A 19,816-nucleotide genomic window follows, 5' to 3' on the forward strand; every position below is an offset into this window, starting at 1 on the left:
ATGATCCCCTCCCTTCTTTTGGCTTTGGGCCTGACTTGTTCTTCTTTTTCTAAAAGTTTAAGATGCAGCATTAGGCTACTTATTTGTTCTCTTTGTTTTCCTTATGTGTGAATTCACTGCTATAAATTTACCTCTGAGGACTGCTTTCATTGCATCCCATAGATTCTGGTAAGTTGTATTTACATTTTCATTTATTTGTAGGTATCTTTTAATTTCCTCTTTAATTTCTTCTGTGACCCATTGGTTGTTCAGGAAGTTGCTATTTAATTTCCAAGTGTTTATGGAGTGTTTGGAGTTCCTTTTGTCGTTAATTTCCAATTTCATTGCACTGTGATCAGGCATAATTCAAACATAAACTGCAGGATCTACAGTTTGTGAACCACCTGAATCTATGTGTCCAGTCAGTTCAGGACACATACAGGAACCGGATGTAGCCCAGATGGGTATCAGTCCCAGACTTCCCCAGCCTTCAACTCGCTAGGGCGTCTGGGCAAAGGCAAAGCACAGACTCAAACCTCGGTTCAGCGGCTCTTGGAGCACTCACTCTCTCGGGGCAGGTCACGCAGGGCTGAGAGTCTGTTCGCCCACCCACAGCCAGTGAAGTCCCTGGGGCTTCAGAGTGAAAACCTCCTCTCTGCTGCAGGAGCAGAGAGGCCAGAGCTCTGTCTGTAATGTGGGCTGGGTCCTGATTTGTGCGCTCTGCCCTCAGGGATTAACTGGGAAATACCTGGCGCTCTCTGCATGTTTCAGCTGGGAACCGTGACAGTGTGGGCTGAGCTCAATAGAATATTTAATCTCATAGATTTATATCCAGTCATTTTTTATGGATGAGAATTCTTTGCTAAACTGGTCATTCATGTTTTGTATCACTTTGCTTAGCTCATGTAGCTTTTTATTTGTGTATTTTTTATACTTGCTAATGTTTTGTTTATTCAGTCCATTATCTGTTTAATTATACTTCTTCAAACTCTCCAGTTGCAGTTTTGGTCTGTATTTGAGTCTCCTTTTTCATCACTTTAATTAGCTCAGCAGTATGGCTTTTGATTTCCTTTCACTTAATGTCCCAGGGATCCGCTTTGAGGGAGGTGGGAGATTTGGGAGGCATTTTACTGTCTTGTTTCCTCATCTTTCTGTAATCATTGTTGTGTGTGCTGAGGTTTGCAGGTGCTTATAGTGGACTTTGTTCCTAGTATGGAGATCTCTTTAGTTTATGTTTTCAGGGATACACTTTTGGTGGGGCTACCTGTGTGTGCTGAGGTTTGCAGGTGCCTTTGCCTCTGTCCCGAGTTCCAACCATCTCCATTAATTCAGGAGGGAAGGATAAGGTGTAATTGACCCTGCACCCAGCTCACTAGGAATGGACCTCAGTATTGTTAATGACAGAAAAGCAATCCAGATGTTGACATATGGAGAAAAATCTACTAATAGTACCTACTATGCCACCCCTGCAATAGCAACTAAATCAGCAACTATAATAGAATCATAGACAAATTGGATATTGAAAAAAAACAAAAATATATCATTAACTATAGAAAATATATCTACAAATCATTACATAAATATTAAGGCACACAAAATATTGACATACAGTACATATCTATTAAATACAATAATGATTCCTGAACTAACAATCAATAGTAAAAGCATAGAATAATTAAATATCTAAAGCTTAATTGTTATACTATTAAAGATAGAAGGGATGCTGAACAGGAGAAAGAATGAGAAAAAAAATTGAAAAATTAAGCAATGGAAGAAGGGGAAAGAAATGTGACATAGAAGATCCTATTAAAAAGCATAAGGAAATTAATAAAATTTTTTAAAAGGTAACAGAAAATAACAAATAAGGAAAAATAAATAAAGTAAAAGGGAAAAAGAGAAAAGAAATAAAATGGAAAAAGGAAAAAACCTAAATGTCACAAAACCAATAGAGAATAAAAGAAAAGAAAAGAAATAAGTCCAGAAAAAATAATTTCTCTGTATATTTGAACAAGTGGTTTATTTCAAGAATTCTCCATTTTGGAACTCAGCAAGTCACAATTTTTTTCTTTTGTCCTAGTTTTATGGCCTGTGAGTTTGTTAGTTGCCTCTTGCTCCAGAGCTCTCTCTGTCCGTTCACCCCAGGTTGTGGCAACTGTCCAAGTGAGTTGTGTCCTTCTTCATGTTGGTAGATGGGGAAAGCATTCAGACCTCTGATCTGTGCTGGATGTGGGGAGCCAGGCAAGGGTTCAAGTCAACTGCTGCATTAATGCCAGCCCTTTAAGATCCAGCCACTTTTGAAGGCCTGCCTTCTCACCCCAAAGAGTGGGGATTATGTGTTTCCCAAATGGAGCCTAAACTTCTCAAGGGGTACCTGTTTATTCTGATCCTAGTTTGTGAGTCTGTCCCATAGCTGTCTCTCATGCAGTCACTTTGGGAGGGTAACACTGGAAATGCTAAGGAGAAATCAATTTGTATTTTTTTTTCCCCCTGTGGCTTAGTCTTAAATAATCAACCCCTTCCCAAAATGGCCCCTGAGTATAACTACTTTCTGGCTCCATGGTGAGTGCTGCACTGGATTACTTCTCCAACTGTTGCCTGCCATATGTTAGGAGTCACTTTTGGAGCAAAATGCTATGCTGTTTTTAGAGTTTACAATAGCCATGGGCTTTTCTTGTCTCTATCACTGCTGGCCTCATGCACTTTTTCTCCCTGGGACACCAGATCCTACAGTCTTACCTTCCATATGTGGAGATAGGTTCCCCTCCCCAATGCTGCAATGAACTTTCAGACTGCCTCTTTTTTTTCTCCGCATTGTAGTCAATTTCTCCCCTTTCCCTGTAGCTGATGATTTTACTGTCAGCTTCCTCTCAATTCCTGGAGACTACTTCCTTTTTGCTCTTCACTAAGTTGTTATTTTTCAGGTGTCTGGATTCTGGGTTTTGTTGAGGGTATATTTTGCTGCTGATCACCAGTCTGCCATTTTGGTCTCCTGTCAGCTTTTATTTCATATTTTTTGTTCTGTTGTTAGGTACATATATATTTATAATTACTATATCTTCTGGATATATTGGACATTTTATCATTATAAAATCCGCTTCTTTGCAGTAATTTTTCTTTTAAAATATTTCAGCTAATCCTGTATTTGTATGGGACCTCTAACTCTCTTTTAGTTATTTGTTACACTGTAATTTTTTTCCCATTTTAAACCCAAACTATCTGTTTTTTGCACCTAAAGTCTGTCTCTTATAGATGGCACATGATTAGAACATGTTTTTCCTTTTTTGAAAGATCCATTCTGCCAATCTATGTTTTGACTTTCAGTGATTAAATTACTTATATTTAATGTAATCATTGTTAAGTTAGGATCCACTTTGCTGTTTGTTTTCCTCATGTCCTGCCATTTTCTATGTTATTGTCTTCTTTGGTATTAAGCACACACGCATGATTTCAATTCTTTTATTTCTTTTACCATTTTTTGAGTTGTCATAATAATTGTCCTAGATGTTAAATTTAACATTTTAATTTGCTACAGTCTAGTTTGGACTGATGCCAATTTAATTTTATACTGCATAAAATCTTCGCTCCTGTGGAGGGTCATGCCCTTCTCCTTCTTTGTGCTACTAATGTTATAAAAATTATATCTTCATACATTATGTATCTATCAGCATAGATTTATAGACATTATTTTATAAAGTTTTCCTTTGAGTCAGGTAGGAAAAAGGTTGCAATAAAAATCTTCATTTATGATATTTTAAATATTTACCCATGAGGTTACCTCTGCCATACTCTTAATTATTTATGTGGATTGATGTTCTGCCTATTGTCCTTTTATTTTTCTCTAGAGGACTCCCTTTGTTATTTCTTGTATAATACCTTAGCTAATAATGACTTTCTTTTTGTTTGTGAGTTTCTTATTTCTCTGTTGTTTCTGAAGAATACTTTTTTTTTTTTTTTTTTGGTACTAGTGATTAAACCTAGCCTTCTCACCTTGCTACATCCCAGCCCTTTTACATTCCTTATTTTGAGACTAAGTCACTGTATTAGTTACTTTTTGTTACTGCTACAAAGTTCCAGGCACTCACAATTTAAAGGAGGGGTTTATTTTGGCTCACAGTTTCAGTGGATTCCATCTAGGGCCAGCTGGCTCCAAGGCAGAAACATCATAGCTGCACTGGAAAACAGCATGGAAAGAGAGAGTAAAACTTAACTCTCACTCTGCTATGTGAAAAAATTCCCTGGGTTCACACATATAAATATTAAATATAACACAACATTGAAAGATACCTACATGATCTAGGACTACAAAAATATTCTTAAACAGCAAGGGGGCTACATACAAAATTTATATCAATTTATTTTACTTTATTCAAAGATTAAAGGAAAATATAATTTTCCATGGTTTTGTCCCTTAATGTTCATTCAATACATTTTATCTTGACATACAGTCCAGTTTACCAAACAGCTTTTGAATTTACCTAATTACCTTTTCAACTTATCCATTAAGGCCTTTTATTAACAGCTTTACTGAGAAATAATGTAAATACACATCATTTACTCTTTTAAAGTGTACAATTCAGTGGCTTCTAAGATATTCACAAGGTTTTGTATTTATCACAACAATCATTTTTAGAACATTTTTATTGTTTCCCATGTTTGTCAGCTTTCTGTTACTGTAACAAATACCTGCAGCAACCAAATTAAAAACAGGAAAGTTTTATTTTGGTTCATGGTGTAGAGGTTTCAGTTAATGATCAGTGGGCCCTGTTGCTTTGGGTGTGTGCCTAGGCCATACATCATGGTGGGAGCATGTGGCTGGGGAATCAGCTCATCTCATGTTTGGCAGAAAGTATAAAAGAGAGGAAGAGAAGGGGCTAGAGTCCCAATACATTCTTCAAGGACAAACCACCAAATGACCTAATTTCTTTCCACTAAGCCATATATCCTGAAGCTTCTACCACCTCCCAACAGTGCCATGGGTTTGGGAACAAACTTTCAACCCATAGGCTTTCCAAGCATTCAAGATCCAGATCATAGCATCCCTAAAAGAAACTCTGTAGCCCCTAGCCATCTCCTGTCAAGATCCCAGCACACCCACCCCTACCTGAACAGTAATCTACTTTCTGTCTCTATAGATTTGCTTTTCTGGACATTTTATATGCATGGAATCATGCAGTGATTGTATTTGGCTCATGTTTTCCACATAACACAAGGCTGAACCATACTGTACTGTGTATCAGTGCTTCATTTCTTTCCATTTCTGAATATTACTGTGTATAAATGTACTACATTTTATTTATCCATTCATCTATTAACGGGCATTTGGTTATTTCCATCTTTTGAGTTTTAAATTTCACTTACAGCTATAAGTTTTAGAATGTTATTTGTTTCCTTTTTTATTGGTTAGTTGTAACTTCATTTCTTAATTTCTTGAATCTAACAATTTATGTCTTCTACTTAATAATATCTAGATATTTTTGTTGTTGCTGTTTCTGTGGTCTGCTGTTCCTTTCTTTTTCTTGTTATCTTTATTTACTTGTATACCTACTTATTTGTGATTGAGTGTTAAACATTTTGTATAAAATTAAAATTTGTAGAGGTCATTCATAGCTTGGGGAGGTGCTCGCTTCCTCTAAAGAGAATTTGTTTTGTTTCTGGGAGCTAAGTAGGCCAGGGACTTGATCACATCAATCCAGTGTGACTTAAGACTTTAGGACACTGGTCTCCTGGATCACCTAAAATTCCAGGGTGTTTACTAAGGTTCTTCCTCCAGCTTTGACTCTGCAACCTGAGACTTCCGACAGTTCTGCTCTGCCTTTTAGATTCTTAGCTGCCATTTTCACTTTCAGTATTAGTAACAACCAAAAATATAAAAGTGGCCCTAAATGCTAGATTTATTTTTTGGTTCTTTCCTTCTTCTAAATTCTTTCCCTCCAAAGTCTTATTTTCTTGGTAGTTTTCTTGTCTTTGAAAATATTTCTAGTTAAGAATAACCAGACAGTTTATCTGAAACAATCTAGTCAGTCAATGCTGGAAACAAACTTCTTCCCACAAATTTATAATAAATTTTCTCAAGTATGTACTGAAATAAATTATATATATATTTATATAGATATATACAGATATAGATATATATGGTTTTGTTGTTGAGACAGTCTCAGTTCAGACTGGCCTCAAACTCCTGGAAATCCTCCTACTTCAACTTCCTGAGTGCTGGGATTACAGGTGTATGCTACAACGCCCAGCAGGAGCAAACATTTTTACACATGGGTGAATAAAGTATAATTTAGTATAGCTTTCTAACAACCAATGTGTTCAGTAAGGACCAAAATATATAATAGATATTGGGAAATGAGGAAAAAAATGTTCAAATGGGATGGAAAACAAAGGAGGGGGGTGGGGTGAAGGATGGAAAGGAAAAGAAAAGACGAGAAAAGAAGGCAAAAATAGAAACAAAGGTTTTATAAATAAGGAGGGGAAGATGGGCTAAAGGGGAGGGACTGGATTGGGTAAAAAGGAGAATAAGATGTCCTATACAGGTAGAAATTCCTATGATGAGTGTGACTGTTATGTATATCTAAAATGTACCAATAAGATTAATTTTTTTAAAGAAGAAACGGGTAGAGGAGGGGGAGGAAAAGAAAAAAGGAGGAAAAAAGAAAAAAAAGAAATCTATTCATACAGTGCCCCATTATATAAAGAGATCCACAACTTACAATTTTAAAATCTCCAAAGTTCTAAAACTGAAAAATTTTTTAAAGTTTGGTACCAAAACTCATTGGACGATAAACCCTGACCTAAAGTGCTAAGAGGTTACTTATGTATTTTATCATGCTTGGTATAGATATTCATATACTTACTGTATAAATATTAATGTGCTTGGTTATATGAAGCAGTCTTAGATCTGTTGGGAGTACTGTATAATATAGTATGTAGTATTTGCAGTATGTTCCATTTTTGAAGACTGAAAAATTATGAATTGTGAAATATCTGGGAGCAAGGGTAAGAAATTTCAGGTAAATATCTGAAATTAAAACTACATGAGTGGAAAAAAAAAAACCCAAAACCAATGTGTTCATTGCCTATGGCCTTAAAAAAATTATGTCATTTGACCCAGAGATTCCAAATCTGTGAACAAATCAGAAAGAAATAAGAGATGGAAAAAATTTTTATTTACAGGATTATTCAAAACAACTTTCAACAGAGAAAGTCAGTTATAAACTATTCATTTATAAAGTCAAAAAAAATTATGGTACATCTATAGGATAGAAGAGTAAGGAATGATTGAAATCATGTATTGAAAAGTACTGATAAAAGAAAATAAAATATATAAGGAGAATAAAATTTTCATATAACGTGATCCCATTTTTTAAAAAGTGACGAGATAAAATGCTAGAAAGATATAAAATAGCTTGCAGTTAACTGGATGGTGAGATTAAGGTTGATTTAAAAACAGTTTTCTTCAGACATTTTGTATTTTCAAAAGTTTTTATATTATTAACTAATTTTATGATGCAAAAAGACACAAAAGAGTATCTCTAAACATTTTATTTAATGGATTATAGAAGCCATTACTTTATCACAAAGCTTTTAGCAAGCTAGAAACTCTTTCCATGTTTAAAGACTTAGGTCATGTACTTCACGCTAGGAAGGGAAGACGATGAAGACAGGATCCTGGCAGGAAACCCATGGAGTCACTGGGGAGGTCACGGTCAGCATCTTCATTATGTTTTAGGGAGCAGTTGGCTCCAGGGCTACAAATGTCTTTGAAAATTGACAAACTTTCAGCCCATGTAGAGTGGGCACTTCTCAGATTTCTGGATTCAAAAAGCAGGGTTTTTTTCAAAAAATCATTTTATTTTTGATTAATATGTATAAATTAATCATGTAACTGGATACAAACTCAATATTCAAAAAGCAATAACATTCCTGTAAACAAATAACAAACTCACTGAGGGAGAAATTAGGAAAACCACACCTTGCACAATAGCATCCAGAAAATGAAATACTGATGAAGGAAGTAAAAGATCTTTACATTGAAAACTACAGTATTCTGGAAAAGGAGACTGAAGAGGATATCAGAAAATGGAAAGCTATCCATTGGTTTTGAGTAGGAAGAACCAATACAGTGAAAATGGTCATACTCCCAACATTGTTATACAGATTTAATGCAATCCTGATCAAAATACCAATAGCATACCTCACATAATTACAGAACACATTCCTAAAACTCATTTGGAACCAGAAGAGACCTAGAATAGCAAAAAAGGTTCTGAGCAACAAAGGTAAGGCAGCGGCATCACAATCCCTGACTTGAAATTATACTACAAATCACCTATGATAAAAACAGCATGTTGGGGCTGGGAATTTAGCTCAGCGGCACAGCGCCTGCCTGGCAAGTGCAACATCGTGAGTTCGATTCCTGGTACCGGAAAAAAAAAAAAAAAAAAAAAAAAAAAAAAAAAAAACCCAGCATGCTACTGGCAAAAAACAGACTTGAAGGTCAATGCAACAGACTTAGAAGATGCAGAAACAACTCCAAATACACTCAGCCAACTTATTTTTGACAAAGGCACCAAACATGTTCACTGAAAGAAAGATAGCCTTTTTAATAAATGGTGTCAGAAAATCTGCCTTTCCACATTCCAAAGATTAAAAGTAGACCCATATCTCTCACTATGCACTAAACTAAAATTGAAATGGGTCAAAGATCTAAATATTAAAAGAGAAACTCTAAATCTGCTGAAAGATAGAATAGGTAGAACTCTTGAAGATAGGTGTAGGAAAAGACTTTATGAACAAAACCCTGATTACACAGGAAATATTACAAAGATTCAACAAATGGTACCACATCTTATTAAAGAGATTTTACACAGCAAAAGAAATCACCAAGAGTAAAGAGACAACTCACAGTGTGGGAAGAACTTTTTGCCAGCTGTTCATCAAAAGACTAATATCTAGCGTATATAAATAACTCAAAAAAATCAAATCTCCCAAATTTAAAGACTCAGTGCAAAAATGGGCATCTTAAATGAGCAGACACTTTTTAGATGAAGAAGTATAAACGGTATATAAATATATGAAAACATGTTCAACATGACTGGTTATTCCAGAAATGAAAATTAAAACAACACTGAGATTTCATCTCATTCCAGGAAGAATGGCTATCATCCAGAAACCAACCAATAACAAATGCTGGCAGACCTGTGGCTAAACACGAATGCTTTTCCACTGTTGATGGGAGTATAGACTGGTGCAACTGCTGTGGAAATCAGTGAGGAGACTCATCAAAATACTGAAACTAGAGGCTCCATTTGACTCAGCTATTCCCCTTCTTGGTATCTTTTTGAATGAAGAGCATCCACCGCACTGATATATGCACAAGCTTGTTTATAGCCGCATAATTTGTCATAGCTGAATCTTGGAAAAAGTCCAAATGCCCATCAACCAATAAATGGATAAAGAAGATATGGTGCTTTTTTTATTAAATGGGATACTGCTCAGCCACAACGAAGGATGAATTTGAGACATTTCTAGGTAAATGGATCGACCTTGAGACCATACTCTTAAGTGAAATAAATTCGACACCCACGTTCAAATATCACATTGAGGCCGGGCGTGGTGGTGCATGCCTGTAATCCCAGCACTCAGGAGTCTGAGGCAGGAGGATTGTTATGAGTTCGAGGTCAGTCTGGGCTACAAAGTGAGCTCAAGATCAGCCTGAACTGCATAATGAGACCCTGACTCAAAAAGTCAAATATCACAAGGTTTTTCTCTGGTGTGAGAAACTCAAAGTGTAAATGAGGACCAAAATGTATAATAATATAGTTATTGTGAAAGAGGAAGAAAATGTCCAAATGGCAAGGGGGATGAGGGAAGGGGGAGGGGAAAAGAAGGAAGAGAAAAAAATGAGAAAAGAAGGAAAAAATGGAAACAAAGCTTTTGTAAATGAGGGGAAGTAGGGTTAATGGGGGAGGGGAATGGCAAAAAAGAAAAAAGATATATCATGCACAGGTGCAAAGTCCCTATGATGAATGTGATCATTATGCATATCTAACTTGTACCAATAAACTTAATTAAATTTTTGAAAGGATAAAAAATTACACATATTAATGGGGTTCAGTGTCATTTTCCATACATTCCTATAGCATGCACTGATCAAATCCAATTTCCTTTTTTCCCACCTATACCTATCCTTTCTAATTCCTGTCTACACCAAATTACTAGTCCACGTCTAGGTGGACTATTTTTAGCTTCCATAGATGAGGAAAATCACATGTTTCTGTCTTTCTGCGTCTGGCGTATTTCACTGCTTATCTTGATTTCTAGTTCCATCATTTTCCTGCAAGTGACAGGGTTTCATTCAGGGCAGAACGATGTTCCCTTGTGCAGGTACACCACACTTCCTTCAGCCACTCATCCACTGGTGGGCACTTAGGTTGGTTCTGTAGCTTAGCTTGAAGCAATACTTATTTCCTTATACAAAGACATTTTAAAAATCTTTTCCACCATGAAAGGAATGTACTTAACAAGATTTCATTAATTGAAAATTGTGTTTTAAAAATTTCTGAGTAAAATTTTGCATGCTTATGTCTGGTAATCTGAACAACTAATTTGAAAACAATATGCAACATAACACCACTGTTGAATTCCTATCATCTTGTTTGGCGGAACTCTGTATCATTTATAATTTTTTGTTTTTATTTTTTATTCCCTTATATCTGGTAATCTGATCAGCTTTGATGAAGATAAAAATATGTAATAGAACAGCCACTGTTAATCCCTATCATTTTTCTCTGAAACCCTGTATTACTCTCATTGTTTTTGCTTTGTTTTGTTTTTGTCTGTTGTTGACATTTTGCTGTTATTTTTTTTCTTAATTCTCTTGAAAATAAAAAAAAATTCAGTTGCACACATCTTATAAAAGAACCATGGCCATGTTATAGTCACTCCCTGGCAGATGTCATAAATTAGAGCACAGTGGCTTAAAAGCTAAGTGTTTTATTAGACCTTTTATAATGCAGGACTCTCAGGTCAACTGTATTTGGATTGGGTGGTGACAAAATCAGCAAGATCCCTGGTGTGCAAATAAACTGAACATCAACATTTCTACTTTCTGTATTCAGAATTATTGATATGGATAATAAACACTGCCTGGGTATCATATAAAAAATTTCTGGGTAATACTAGAATTTTCTTAAAATTTTTCATTGGCTTTCATGAGAGCTAATCTATTCTACCGTTCTTTATAGAGCAGGTAACACATGGAGGGCTCCTGTCTTCAACATGGAGATAAACAGAGGCAACTTGTTTACTTAACCATTTATATGGCATCTCGATGGGGGGTGTTTTATTTTACCTTTCTAAATTCATCTTTAACTGGCTTCTCATAAATGTCCTCCTTTGCTCTGAAATGTTGGTGAGCTAATCTCCCCACTCCATCCTTCTACTTTCTTCCCTAGTTTGGTTTCTGAAAACTGCAAGCTTATTTGGTTTGTTGCTTTAGATATGGTTGGTTTGGGAGCTTTCCAAAGTTTTTCATTGCTCATCTCAGCTGACATTTTCCCGGATATTCCTAGGAACCTAAATTCTACCCTAATTCTGTGAAATGGTCTGTTTTCATATTTAAACTTTGGCCTGTAAAGCAAGTCTTCTTACTACAGCTGGGGGGTCTGCTACCCTGGACTGTTGCTCAAAAGCATATTTCAATTTTATTTGAAAGTTTTTTTTTTATGTGTATTTCCCCAAAGCACCTTAGCCGAAAATCAAATTTTATTTTAGAGTTTTATACAGACCAATGTCTTTTCTTACTTCCTACATACCAATAAAATTGTGTATTACAATTTAACCTCAATCTGCCTCTGTTTAAAACGTAAGGTAAGGTTAAGGGCATTCGCTGCTAGAAACTCTACCTGGACATTTCAATTTCTAGATAAAGACTTTTACAAAGAATGTTTTATTGGTCCTATAGCTCAACCTTGCCATATATACGCCAGCTTATTGTATTAATCCTGAATTGCGAAAATATCAGGATCACTTATGCACTAATGTTTGTTGTAACTTTTTAATTTTTGGAGACTGCCAGCTTAGTTGCTGTAACTCCTTTCTCTAGTGTCTCGGGGGTGGAGGACAGTCTCAGGACCACGGAAACCCAGAGCCTTTGGCACCAGTCACCTGGTATAGCCGGCTCTCTCCTGGTCTTCTGCCTGCCTTGGTATCTCCCAGGGGAAAAGGAGTGAGTGAGGCCTGCAGGAAAGGAGAGCACATCCATGGCAGGATGTGCCTTGGCAGGGATCTAATTGATCTGCCTTTGAGGTGAGAGGGGCTCTAGTAAGATGGAGAGGAATAACCTGGGTGGTCTGCTGCTGCTAAGTTGAGGACTGGGAGTCCTTGGTCTGGGTAGCCTCCATGCCTCTGCTCTTTTCTTTGGTGTTTTTCTACTAGTCCCAGGGCCCTACACCAACTTACCTACTACGTACCACCCTTTCCTCTCCTTTGATACCTACTGTACCTGAGCTTAACAGGAAGGAGGAGGAGAAATAGCTGTGCACCATCTTGCACAGACCAGCTGCTTTTAGCTGTACAATATAAAAAGTTTACTTTATTTGGACTTTTCTTTATATTCATAAAATGACACTTTGCACTCAGAAATCATATGTAATTTTCATGCCAGAAGAATTCCAAAACTTATTCTCTGCTCATACACCAATGCAATGATTATGCTGATCAGCTAAAGCACACATGAAATCCTGTCTAGACTGGTTCTCCTGCTCACATGCAGAATCTAATACACTTTATTTCCAGGCTTCATATTTAAACTTCAACCCTGTGATCAGGTGAGCTGGGGAAAGAGTGTAAGTCTCTTGGAGCTGGGGCCCAGGAACCAAAGCTATGTTTTTTCCTGCACTTTTGTGCTAAAGAAGGTGACAGACTGAATGCTGAGTCAAGGATCTTTCTTGCTTGGAAGATTTTGCCCTCATCACAACTCTGGTGTTCCGACAGAAATGTGGCAGTGTCTGTAACTATACTCAGCAAAGTAGGGAGCTCAAATTAAGCCTGGACATTACCACTGAGTTCAGAAATTTCTGCTGGCTCCTGGAGAACTGACAGAACTGAGCTGGAAGCCAGAGTGTTTCCCAAGAAAGCACTTGAGCCTCACCCATTGTTGGAGTTTAGACAGAGGCAAGTGTTATTCTGAATTCTCCTCCTTGCTGCGCATGCCGTACCTCAGACCATCCACAAGTCTTACTAACACCACCTTCTAACAGAATCCAGTAGCGATTCAGTGTCTTCACCACCACCCCTCAGCCAGCCATCACCAACTCTCAGGGGTAACTGTTAGTGGGACTTAGTTATACAACCAGCAGATAACTTCCCGCTCCTCTGCTACCAAAGTTCAGTCAGCTCACGAAACTGTTTCAGTCGCTCCAGCGCATCTATATCCTCCAGGGTTAATGTCAGCATTCTTCAGTGTGGCACTTGTATGTGTTTTGGTCTTAACTTGTGGACTAAAACTTAATGGACAGGTGCAAAAAATAAATCATCTTTTGCAACACAGAACTCATTGCTCGGCACGAGTTTCGGTGCATAGCAGAAGGAATATTACTGCTGGGCACAGTGGTGCAAGTCTGTGCTCCTGGGTATCCGAGGCTGAGGCAAGAAGAATTAAGCCTGGACTGTATAGTGACTCTACCTCAGAAAAGAAAGCAAAAATTATGATGACCTAATACAAAGGAAAGTGATGGTATTAAGGAGTAAAAAATGTTCTTTAGTAGCCTATGGGGCTCTATATGATCAACCCTGAAACTTCACAACCCTTATTTGTGCATTGCCTCCTCCTGGTTCCTTTCTCTCCATCAACATCACTGCTAACATCATGCCAAGTGCTTTCCACCTCAGTACCTTTGCTCTGGGATGCCCTCTGCCCATGGTGCTCTTCCTCCTCAGATCTGCAGAGTTCATGCTTATGCTGCTCAAATGGTGTCCCTGCCAGACAGACCACTGCTGACCATCCCATGTAAAACACTTTCTCCCCTTCTGTTTTCTCAGTCTCCGTGCCCAGTCTTGTTTCTTCATGGAACTTGGAATCATTAGACACAGGTATGTGTCTGTCTCTTTACCTCACAAGCGAAATGAGCTCTGTGAGAAATGGGGCTTTGAGGCGTCCCTTCTGTATCACCAGCACATGGGACAGGGCTTGGCATGCGACGGGCATCCATTGTTTTGTAAATAAATGAATGCGTGAATGGACGGAGGGAACCCCAATCCTTTCCTCAAGGTGGAATTGTAAAGTTTCCCATTAGAGTCATCATAAGCAAATGGGGCCTGCAAGAGTTTAACCAGGGGCTGAAAAGGATTCTTTGCTTAGGGCCTCACATAGCTGAAGTCAAGGTGTCAGCTCTTAGCGGGTGCTTTGGGGAAGAATCTACATCCAAGCCCATTTATGGTTTGGTAGAATTCAGTTTTTTGCATTTGTAGGACTGCCGTTCCCATTTTTTTCTCTCAGCTGATCACTAGGCTCTACCTTCAGCTTCAAGAGGTGAAATTCTGTACCTGCAATTCTCTTTACCTGGGCCCTCCAGCCTCATGGCATCAGCAGAGCCTCAGATACTTAAAGGCTCATTAGTTTTGGGTTAGACCCACTTGGCTAATCTTTCTGTCACCAGCTATGGTAACACAACCACAGGAGTGATATATTGTGTCTACAGGTTACACTCACATGTCACAGGTGAAGATCATTGAGTCATTCTTAGAATTCTACCTAACAGATCCACTTAAGAAGCTTCTCCATGCTTGGCTGGCAGGGGAGACACCAGGATCACCAAGGAGTTTCTTCACATCAGAAGCGACACCTGATGGGGGAACAGCGATCCCCTCTGTACCTCTGAGACCAGGAGTGGGACTGGTGAGGACTACCCTGCCCTGAGAATATCAGAGCAAAGTTGGGTGTTTTGGGGTGTGGAAGAGCACTTTATATTTGGTAGGCCAGTGACACCTGTGAGAATAGGCTTATTTATGGGGCAGTGAGAGTGACCTGTAAGGAACTACAGAAAGATCTGAGAGGTGAAGAATTTCCAAAGGACAGGCAATCCTGCAACAGGACATGGGGGGCTACAAACTAATCATATGAGTTATTGTTGTTCAGGTGACTTTGTTCATGTGCACGGGACAGTGAAGATTGAGGAAGTTTCCCCCGGCAGAACAGGTACCACTAATTAATTAGACAAGGTCCCCACGCTCTGTTGTATGGCCCTTCTATGGCCTCAACTTCTCAATTTCAAGGTGACAAATAGGGTAAGAGCTAAGCCAGAATTCAACCACAAGTGGTCAAGCTCAAACACCCATGAAGTCTGTTAAACCTCTGTCAGGGCTGGGGAGCATGTAGTACACTTACTGGGACTCAGCACACCCCCGCCCACCACTGACTGACCACACACGCTTTCCTGTTGAGACCCGCGAGCCCAGGAGTCAGCAAACTCTTCGCCATCACTCTCCAGGAAGGAGAGTTGAGACCCAGATCAGAACCCTTTCGGAGGCCTAGAGACAGTACCATCCCTCAAATCCCAGCAATCCCCAAAGTAGAAATATCTCTGCCTATTTCTTATTCTAGCCACAAAATCATGTACTGAATATGCTAAAGGAATATCTTGACTCCCTCTATTGTGTAGCAGTAGTTGAATTTGACTAGGAGAAGGGAAGTGAAAAGAACTGAAAGCTTTTATACATTTTTAGAGATATTACTTAAACATAATTCTAAGATTCTCTTCTACTATCATTCCTTTCTTTCTCTAAGCATTTCATTGATTAAAATGAATAGGAAATGAATTAAAGTGATTAAATGGCAGGCATAGAGACCCGAAGAGGACATACTGAAGTCATTTGTGCTATTTAACCTCTTAGAACCAATGGTATTAATATTAAAAGATTGGGCTCTGTTCCCACAGAGAAGCTGGGCAGCCTTAGGCGAGCTGTCAGGAAGCTCAAGCTAATGGAATTTACTGGAAGCTCTGTAATCCATTGCCAAGAGAGGCCACAGGGTCTCTTAGATAGTGCAGTGGCTCTGTCTGGAGCTGGGGAAGTAGAGAAGGGTGCCTGGAGACTTGTGTGTTCCTATGATTTGAAATGCAGTTGTTGACTTCTTTATATTGGAGTCTCTATAGTGGATCTACATGGGCTAGCCATTTCACACAAGTTATATTTATTTCCACATATTTCTCGGACAGACAGCTGAGACAAGGAGAAAAACCAAGACTCACTCTAAAAGAGAATAAACAGAGGTTATCCTTAGTTTGGCCTTTCAGAGCGCAGTGACTGGTCTGCACTTGGTCCACCATCACTTCCCATGAGCTGTGTGGAAGCCACACTGGCCTCAGAAGCTCTGTGTGGCTCTTCCTCAACGTGGTCCCCTCTTTCTCATTTCATCGTCAAGCTCACTCCAATTCTGGCCTCAGATCTCAGTTTAAAATATTATTGTGTCATTCTTTTTAATAATGTAATTGTAAGGTTCTTGGGGCAGAGATTGTTTCTTTCTCATCCCGTGCTATACTTGCAAAGACTGGCTCAGTAGCTAATGCTCAAGGAGTGATGCTTGATTGATTGAGTCAAAGAAACAGAAAACTAGGACACAACCTTGGAGTACTGGCTAAAATAACAGCATGCAGTGGGTTTGTTTTATTTTTAGTATATCTTCTCTCTTTAGTATCATTTGTCTTCCTGCAACCATCCACATATTCTGGGCTTAGCTTTCATGTAGCTGTTAGGGATCTCCTCAGTGAGGACCTGAGATGACAATAACCATGGCTGTTTTGAGCTCTAGCTCAAGAATTTTAAAGCATAAAGATGTTTCTAAATTCCAGGTGCTCAGAAAATTCTAAATTGGTACCACCATGATGGATACAAGAAATGTTGTGTTCTATAAGGAGGTTCTCCCCCAGGCTATTAAAAGAATCTCTGAAGTCAGGACACAAGGCAGATGGGTAGCTGGGAGGAAATTTTTTGAGGTTAATGGTAGTACAGAGAGAGTGGGTCAGATCACTGTTTTTGTTTTTAACAGAAATTGTAATGATTGCAAATGCCTAAGTAAGAACTTGGCTTTGTTTTTTTTGGAGACAGGGTCTCACTATTCAGTTCAGGCTGCTTTCAACTCACTATTTATCCCAGGCTGGCCTTGAACTCACAGTGATCTTCCTCAGCCTCCTGTGTGCTCAGATTATAGGCATGAGCCACAAGCCACGATGCCCTGCGGGATTTGGCATTTTTATTAATCCTATAGCAGCTATATATGTCACTAATATGTGTCTTGCAGGCAAGGATATTGCTTGGTTGGTTAGTTGTTTGGTTCTTTTCCTCCAGTCCAGCTTGACTTTCTAAATGCCTAACCTCACTGGACCTCCCTCACCTTGCCTGGTCAGAATTGGTCAGAATTGATCACACATAATTTGGTGGGCCCAGGGTGGTTGACAGATGTTTCATTTCATCCTTTGCTCTCCCCAGCAGGCAGGAGGCGCAGTTCCCAGATCTCCGTCCTGCTCAATCAGTGCCTCACACAGTCCTGTTTATGACAGGTGCATTGCATGTCAGAGTAGTCCCCTAGACTGGCCTCACTCTCATGACCAAGTGATAATGAACCAAAGAGAAAAAGTCCAATGTACCGGCACCTCTTCTTTTTTCTTTCCTCTTCTGTTTTTTCCAAATGAATTTTCCTTCCACATCTACTTTTCTCTTCTTTCTCTGTCTCTATTTCAGGTTCTGCTTCTCTCGGAGTGATTCTTTTTATCCCACTTGGCCTGTCAGTCCCTCTCTTCTCCCTTCTCTATGCCATGGGAAGGGTTCGTTGATTGTTCACTGTACAAGGACGCCGTGTGAAGAGGAGGAATGAAGGCAGAATCCAGCCTACCTTACTCTGACTGAGGCATGAATACAGGCTTGGGAATTTGTGTGCCCAGAAGAGGCACCTTTTCCTAATTTACACAAGATTGTTTTAGAGGCTAACAGCGGCCCTTTCATTGCCTAGAACATTCCCCAGAAGTAGTCATTTTCTGTTTTCTCTTGACCCCATACTTCCTTTGAGTATCACTGGAAACCTCTGTTGCCCTCTCTCCTACCAGATGACCAAAACTGTGCAGTTGGGATTGTGTTTATATCGGAAAGACATCATTAACAACAGATTGCTGCAGTATTCTGGGCAGTGGCGAACCTATGGCACGTGTGCCAAAGTGAGCTGTTCACATCACTGAAATCTCTAAAAGGTGTGCCACCCCTGTGCTGGGGCTTTGATTTCTTTTCTGGAGATCATTCTTTCATTTATTTATTTATTTTGTTTAACTTTTTTTAGTACATTTTAGATATACATACTGATCTCAGTCATCAGAGGGAGTTTGTGTCTTGGTTCTTTTTCCCCATCCCCTCTCCTCCCTTCAACCCCTCTTCCCCTCCTTATTTACAAAAGCTTTGTTTCCATTTTCTTCCTTCTATACTTTTCTTTTCTCTTCCATCCCCCCCTCCCTTGTTCCCCTTCCCATATGAATAGCCTCTTCTTATTTCCCAGTATCTAATATACATTTTGGTCCTTATTTACCCTTTCAGTTTCTCACACCAGAGAAACAACGTGTGTCCGATTTATTTCATGTAAGAGTATGGTCTCAAGGTGCATCCATTTACTTAGAAATGTCTCAAGTTATCCTCTTTTAAGCCTGAGTAGTACTCCACTGTATAAAAAAACCGCGTCTATTTTACCTATTCCTCAGTTGATGGACACTGGGTTGTTTCCAGGATTCAGCTATTACAAACTGCACTGCTGTAAACATGGATGTGTATATATCGCTGTGGTGTGATGCTTTTACTTCTTCCAGGAAGACACCCAGAAAGAGAATTGCTGGGTCAAATGGAACCTGTAATCCTAGTTTTATGAGCAATCTCCACACTGATTTCCACAGTGGTTGTACCAGTCTACACTCCCACCAACAAGGGAAAAGTGTTCCTTATTTGACACAACCCTGCCAGCATTTGTTGTTGGTTGATTTCTGGATGATAGCCATTTTTTTCTGGGGTGAGATGGAATCTCAGTGTTGTTTTAATTTGCATCTCTCTAATGACCAGTGATGTTGAACATTTTTTCACACATTTACTTGCCATTTGTATTTATTCATATAAGAAGTGTCTATTCATTTCAGATGCCCATTTTTGAATGGATATCTAAATTTAGATGGTCTTAGTTTTTTCAGTTCTTTATATGTTCTAGATATTGGTCCTTTGCCTGAAAAACCTCAGGCTATGATTTTTTCCCACTCTGTGGTTTGTCTTTTCACTCTATTGGTGGTTTCTTTTGCTGTGCAACAGCTTTTTAATAGGATGAGATCCCAGTTGTTGATTATAGTATTTCCCATGCAATTGGGGTTTTGTTCATGAAATCTTTACCTATACCTATGTCTTCAAGATTTCTACATATTCTCTCTTCCAGAAAATTTAGTGTTTCTATTTTAATATTTAGAACTTTGATCCACTTTGATTTTAGGTTAGTGCATGATGAGAGGCATGGGTCTAGTTTTAGCCTTTGGCATGTGGAAAGACAGTTTTTCCAACACCATTTGTTGAAGAAGCTGTCTTTTTTCCAGTAATTGTGCTTTACTTTTATTGGGGTTTGTTCATTCATTCATGCATTCATTCATTCATCCATTTATTCATTCAGTGACAAGGTCTTGCTATATGGTCCAGGCTGGCCTTAAACTGTGGCAGTCCTCTTGCCCCAGCCTCCTAAGTCCTGGGATTACAAATGTGAATCACCCCACCCAGGTTGTCCAGAGTCTTTTAGAAAGAGTTAATCTTTTTGTCATATTTTTTT

The 19,816-nt window shown here is 38.7% G+C and overlaps 1 long non-coding RNA gene across 1 annotated transcript in view; it reads left to right on the forward strand.

Moving 5' to 3' along the window:
• The window catches only part of LOC102006066, a 31,305-nt gene extending 16,124 nt beyond the window's left edge, over positions 1-15,181 (forward strand). The window contains exons 2-3 of the long non-coding RNA XR_264564.1: positions 14,745-14,881; positions 15,122-15,181. This is a non-coding gene — a long non-coding RNA (uncharacterized LOC102006066). The remainder of the gene's footprint in view (positions 1-14,744; positions 14,882-15,121) is intronic.
• The last annotated feature ends 4,635 nt before the right edge of the window (positions 15,182-19,816 follow it).

The sequence above is a fragment of the Chinchilla lanigera genome, unplaced genomic scaffold, assembly GCF_000276665.1.
Source record: "Chinchilla lanigera isolate Chin_1 unplaced genomic scaffold, ChiLan1.0 scaffold00117, whole genome shotgun sequence".
Taxonomy (NCBI): Eukaryota; Metazoa; Chordata; class Mammalia; order Rodentia; family Chinchillidae; genus Chinchilla; species Chinchilla lanigera.